Source organism: Lutra lutra, chromosome 10 (assembly GCF_902655055.1).
Source record: "Lutra lutra chromosome 10, mLutLut1.2, whole genome shotgun sequence".
Taxonomy (NCBI): Eukaryota; Metazoa; Chordata; class Mammalia; order Carnivora; family Mustelidae; genus Lutra; species Lutra lutra.
Genome location: NC_062287.1, coordinates 94,727,099 through 94,733,629, shown reverse-complemented (window position 1 = coordinate 94,733,629; position 6,531 = coordinate 94,727,099). Strand labels below are relative to the sequence as shown.

Below are 6,531 nucleotides of genomic sequence, written 5' to 3'. Positions count from 1 at the left end.
ATCTGTGAGGCTCCAACACTCATGCCTATACCACTCCATCATGTTGCCTCTATTCCAATATCTGGTCTTCTATATTCCAGTTCTGGGCACCATCATGTAGAATTGCTGATATCTGGGACTTGCTCAGCGGTGGCCTGAATAATGAAACTACTTTATTCCTTCAAGAGGCCCGTGTGCCAGGAGAATCACCCCCCCTAAAAGACCATCTGCTTGAGAAGACACCCCCTCCAGTTATACCAAGGAAAGCACCAGCTGGCTCAGCCTCATCCAAAACTCAAGAGCTTTGTCCAAACCCAGCCAGTGTGGAGACGTAGCGAACTTTATGTCCATTCAGGCTGCTACACCAGTCATTGTTTATACCTCCACTGAGGGAGCCCTTTGGATGGCACTAGGGAGGAGTTAGAAACTCCACAGTCCAGTCTTCCAAGAAAGCTGTCTTAAGATGAGAACAGCAGCAGATCTGCATTTGGATTGGCTAATCATCCAAGCCCTCCTTCACCCTTTTAGAAACTGGCATCCCTGATCATATTCCTGATTCTGAAAACTTTAGAAGCTAAGGCATTAGCACGGTGGGGGAGATGCGTCACAGCATGCATAATACAAGCTATTCCACAATCCCCTTCCCCTGTTAAATACATGTTTTCATCACTTACCCTGATCAAGAGGTACATTCAGTCTTGGGAAATACTTCTTAGAAGCCAGCATATTTGGAGGTCTGAGGGTGATATTTTTAAGGACCACTTGCACGCTGGAAGAAATTGACTAGAATTCCACCACCCCCTTTTTTGTTGTTGCCATCAGCATTCAAAAGTCTCAACTAAATGCAGTGTTCAACTTCAGAACAGTTAAGACAGTATCTCTTCTTCGCACACCTTCATTATCAGGGAGTGAGCTCTTTCAAATGCCCTCCTCCCTCCCTATGCCACTCGGCTAGACACCCCGGAGAACCAGATGATAGGTTTTCCCATGCCTTGTCAGATGAAAGGCACATTTGAATAGGGACTGAGAGGGTCACCCAGGAATGTCTAGAGTAGGTTTCATGGTGAGGATCTAAGCAAAGACAAGGAAGCCAGAGCAAGCACATGATAGGGGGCTGAAGCTAAAGGGGTAGGGTGGGGTAGGGCTCAGGATGCCAGCATGCTTTAGTTTAGCAGAGACTAAATAGAAAAGGATCAGAGCTTGAAAAGCATGGACCAAAGGGGAAAAAAAGAACTACCTGAGGGGTGCTTCAAGATTCCTGTGTGAGTTTGGCTTTAATTTTGTGGTTGGTAGACACAGTCTGCCATACCTGAATTCGGTGGGCAGGAAGAGCTCAATCATGAGTTCATGGGGGTGTGAATTCGCTAAACTTTTTTTTTCATGATTAAAAATGCCTTGAAACTAGCTTCCTGAGTCACTATATCTGACAGGCAAATAAGAAAAAATGGGCTCCATATTTCTTTAATTTGTAATCCAATAACTACAGGCTGTAGCACAAGGAAGAATGGACCAACATATCTGCTGGATTGGCCAGTATTTTGTACTTATGGGCAAGGCTATAACTTAAGTAACAAATTGGGTCTGAATCTTGCCATAGGAGAGAGACTTGAAGCTCACATGTGAAAACCCATCATCTTCCATTAGCTCTAGTTTACCACTAAAAGCAGAAATAAGATGTGAGGAGGAATATGAATTCCAGGTATAGTGGGTTTTCCAAGGACCACACTTTTTGTAGTGATTGTCTTTGAGAAGGAGAGCACCATGACCTCAACAAATTCTGATTTGGGTAATCCTGGGGTCTGTTTTATGGATGAGATTAACATTGTGAGGTTGGACTAACGTCTGTGGCTTGGCTGGGGATCCCTGAAGGGCATTTGGGTCAGTAGGAACCCAGAGCAGACAAATCTTACTGCCTATCAGGGGGGATCTGGTTTATGAGCCCTGGGCTTCAGAGATCACTACAAATCACCCTAGACAGTGCTGGCAAATGTCACTTACCTCACCATCCAGGAACCTGTGGTTCAGAACCCATGAAGAAAAGCCTTGGGTCTCAAACGAAAATGTCTAGAGTGAAGCCATCACAATGTGGTAGAATGAAATGCAAATTTAATTGGAGAAAAAAAAAAGTCTAGATGATTCCATCCTGTATTCAGGGACAGTGCAATCCTGAGAATCTTTATCTTTCTCTTTCTTCCTACCTCCACATTCTCAATCAATCCAAATAGTCATGAGTAAGCTCTTTCACTATATCTGACTGGGACTAAGGGATTTCTGGTCTTTCCATCTAGTTTTAATTACATCACAATCAGATACCTTGAGTACCTTCACTCAGTGAGACTGCTCAGGTAGAGAGTCTTGCAACTTCATTTTGGGAGAGGTAGGGTGTGCTGTGATTTTCCTGACATGCTGGGCTTTGGGGCATGAAGCAGGGGGTATGAGAGAGGGCAACTACTGTTAGCCATCTGGACATAACTCAGAAGGGAACTTGCCAGAGAACAAAGCCACTGTCCATGAGATGGGCACCTTGGAGAAAGAGCTGAGTGGGTTGTGAATGGTGAAAGAATGGTGATCAGGAAGGGGTAATTATGGCAAGGGTTAACAGGAAGATGACTGTAAGCAGCAACATTGCAGAAAGCACGAGGCAAAGGATGAGGTGTGTCCTGGGTGTTTGAGGACTGCTTTGAAAACTCATCTGGTCTCCTCTTGATCGTTGGCGCTCCTACAACAAGCAAGAATGAAAGGGATAGGGTGTCAGCAACCTATATTCCATCACTCACAGTTCCCTGTGAGCACGCAGTTCCAGGCTCTCCCCGCCCCTCCTTCACTGATATCATTTTGGCTTTCCTGGGGGTGGCAGGGACATGAGGGACAGATGCTCGAGGCTACGGTTAGATAAAGGGTTGCTCAGCCTTACCAGCAGATGGCCAAATATGAGTTCACTTCAAATTGGCAGGCCGGGACCAACTTATTCATCAAGTAGTCACATTTCTGGCAAAGTAGAGTTTGTGGTATTAACAGGTCAAACCAGAGAGACCTGCTTCCAGTGGTAGCTCAGGGCCAGGGAGTTACATCACAGACACATATTTTTAACCCAACCACTCCATTTAAGACAGTGACAGTCCAGCTGCTCAGAAGGTGCTTCAGAAAGCCTACTCTTGGATCTGTTGTGTTATCATCACCAGAGACCATTCTGATCCATTATGACATCACTCTGTCTATAGGAGAAGCAGAGGCTGGCAGAAAATCTTGAGGCAGGGGTAGAGGAACTCGGTAAATCCGGTGTGGCTGATGTCCCATAATGGAGGTTTAGAGACACAGCAATGAAATTAGAGACCAGTACCCACCCAAAGAGAATGGGAATCCTGTGATTCCCCAGAAAGAAACAATGTAGAAATGCTTTGAGATTATTCTGTATTAAATGAAAAAGTTGATATCTTTGCCTGTACAGGAGAGTTGAAGTAATATTTAGGATTCTCACAGGGACCTAGATACCTTTGAAATGGGGGTTGGTGAGAGACCAGCCTTAAAAAAGGCAAGTGACTGTGTAATTTCTAATTCCCAAATGACTCACTATCAAGGGAGCTCAGTTAGGAACCATCCTGAAACAGGGAAAGGAGTGACTCAGGCCAAAACCTAGATGTAAGGATCAAGGAGGTGCTTTCACAGTATTTTCTGTAGTTAAAAAGCCCAATCTGGACCTCCGTTTCAACCAATGCCAACCAGAAAGTTAGAACTTAATCTGTGAGTGAAGATCTGGTCTGGGCTCTGCCATTTGCTCCTAACGAAAGTCTGGAACACGTCATTCAGTATCTTGAATTCCCAACTTATAAAATGAGTGCACCGCTACCTGCTCTACCCACCTCACAAGATTTGATTTTTAAAGATGTCGGTGTGAACATGTTCCATAAATTAAAGAAGGCCTCACCTCTGTAATGGAAATTCTTATTAGTCACTGTGGTAGTTACTCTGAATTCTTCAGTATGGGCATCACAGTAAAAGCACACACTGGGCAAGCATTGTCATGTACTTAATTGTCTCACGGGCTGGATTTTTTAAAAAGCAAGGATGATATGCTTTAGAATGTTTATGGAACAATCCCATAGCCAGGTGTAACCTATGTATATTAGGTGGTGAGAACAAGTTCCGCTTCTAATTTCACATTTGTCTCTTGGTTCTTGATTCTCTTGAGTTCTCACTCAGGAGAATCCTAAGAACAGTGAGTAGGCTCGGCTCTAGTCATGCCAGGAACCTACTTAATGTTCCAGGTTTGGGCTGTCTTATTTGTAAAACCTTGCCACATGGAGTTGTGGTATTCAATGAGATCATACAAGTAAAATGCCTAGCACTGTGTTGGCACCCAATGAATGTTAGATGAAATTATCGAGGAGGCAGAAGAGGCCAGCCTCTGGAGTTTCATCTTCCTTGGCTACCTTATTTTCTTTTTGGTTCAAGGCACGGAGAAGCTCAAATGCCTCAAATTGATACCCACAGGGCAGGGCAGAATGACTGCTTAGGAATTTCTACCAAAGAGCCAGTAGAGGGAGCTCCCAGGTAAAACTGCTCTTCTCTAGCCTATATTTGCTTCATTTCTCCATGAAACAAATCTCTGCCCAGAGGCCACAGCCTTTTTCTCTACCAGAGACCTTTTTACTGAGAGCAAGCTGGAGTGCTGAGCAAAAGACCTAGACCCAATCCTGCTTCCAGAGAATCCAGGAGTTCTTGAACGTCAGAGACATGTTGTGTCCCATGGCCTGGTTCAACGCTTAGGCTCCAGGTGTCGCTTGGAATAGAAAGGACAGTTCCTGTTGGGGCTGATCCAAGGAGATCTGGGGCTGAGACTTTGAGGCTAACACGTCTCTCGCCCTTAGAATCTTGAATGTGGTTTAGTTTTCCAGTCACCCTCTCTCCATAGTTATCTAGATTCATAGTCACTGAAGGACCTTTATTTTAAATTTGTTATAAGGCAGTCATGAAGCCTGGCCGCTGTTCACAGCAGAGTGAAGGAAATTGTCCTGTCTGCTGTTAGGAGTCTTTAAACAGAAGTATATGAGGAACTGAATGATGGACATGGCATGTCTTTCAGATAAAATACCTAAGATGGCTGCCAAAATGTGGTGGGGTGGATTCTACTGAGGGTCTGAGCTGAGTTTTTCCAGTTCCTTCTCTGCTCAGATTCCTGAGGTCAACCAGGTAGCCCACTATCAGGGCACAGAGCTTTCTTCCTCACACTTATTTTCTAGCTCACAGTTAATCAATACAATAGTAGGAGCCCCAAGAGATAGTAGGAGATATTTCTAGTCTTTCTTACAATTAACATTTGCTCACAGCCCGATTTTGATTAGCAGTGGCCTCATTTCTTTTAGGGTACCCAAGAGGCTCGGTGCCTTACTTACTTACAGGATGATACATAGCTTAGGAAGCACCCAGAATAAGGCAAAGACTTGACATATAGGAAGGTTGAAAATATATGGAGCTCCTCTCCCTCCTTCTGTTGCACAATACCAAGACTAACAATGACCAATATTTATAGTTTATTTACTGATCTCAACTACTGCGCTAATAGGTATGTATCATCCTATTCAATCCTTACAGCAACTGAGTGAAACAGTTCCTACTACCGTTACCATTTTAAAGTTGAAAAGCTGGGACTTAGAGGGGCTACATAAGTCAAACAGCAATTAAGTGTAACAGCTGGTCTGAGATACAGAGCAGCCCCTCTTTGAGCCCTAGCCGGGTTTTCCAGAATAGACAATAGTGGAGTTCCCTTTAGTACTAGAAGTTTCCACGAGTAAGGAGAGCCAGAGCATACCTTAAGTTCTAACCAGGACCAATGGAAATATCTGATGTTCCTTCTCATCCCATTGTTTCATTTCTACAGGGCGAGTGTGACCCTGGTCCAAACCGTGGAGAGCAAAATGGACTCATTACATCTTTGGCAAATGCACTGGACTTTTATAATTTGAGGTGAATGGAATGACTGATATCTGGGGACTTAGTTCAAGGATAGAAACCTCTAGGGCTCATGCCTGTAAAGAAAAGACTCTTTGAGAACTGCCATTAAGAATAATCTGGGAGGAGCACCTGGGTGGCTCGGTGGGTTAAGCCTCTGCCTTCGGCTCAGGTCACGATCCCAGAGTCCTGGGATCGAGCCCCGCATTGGGCTCTCTGCTCAGCAGGGAGCCTGCTTCCCCTTCTCTCTCTGCCTGCCTCTCAACCTACCTGTGATCTCTCTCTCTCTCTCTGTCAAATAAATAAATAAAATCTAAAAAAAAAAAGAATAATATGGGGAAGAGGGGTAAGCTATGGACTCTATCAGCAACTCTCAAACCATGACGCCATCTGCCCAGATCTGTAACTTTGGCAGTTCTATTTACCCACCTCTGGTTAAGGGTCAATGTTGGCTCCTTTGACATAGGGGCTGGGACCTAGCAGGGAAAGTACAGGCTGCAGAGCAAACATCACAGGAGGTACTCCTCATACCCATCGGTGACAAAGACTTCAATTACCCCATGAGCTTGGCTGCTACTACTCATCCTCCTCTTAAAGTCAACA

The 6,531-nt window shown here is 44.6% G+C and overlaps 1 long non-coding RNA gene across 1 annotated transcript; it reads right to left on the bottom strand.

Moving 5' to 3' along the window:
* Nucleotides 1–2,068: 2,068 nt before the first annotated feature.
* Nucleotides 2,069–3,145, bottom strand: LOC125079414 (uncharacterized). The gene is made up of 2 exons (XR_007121113.1): nucleotides 2,894–3,145; nucleotides 2,069–2,698 (listed from the first exon to the last, which is right to left on the bottom strand). It is a non-coding gene; the product is annotated as an uncharacterized LOC125079414 (long non-coding RNA).
* Between the last annotated feature and the right edge of the window lie 3,386 nt (nucleotides 3,146–6,531).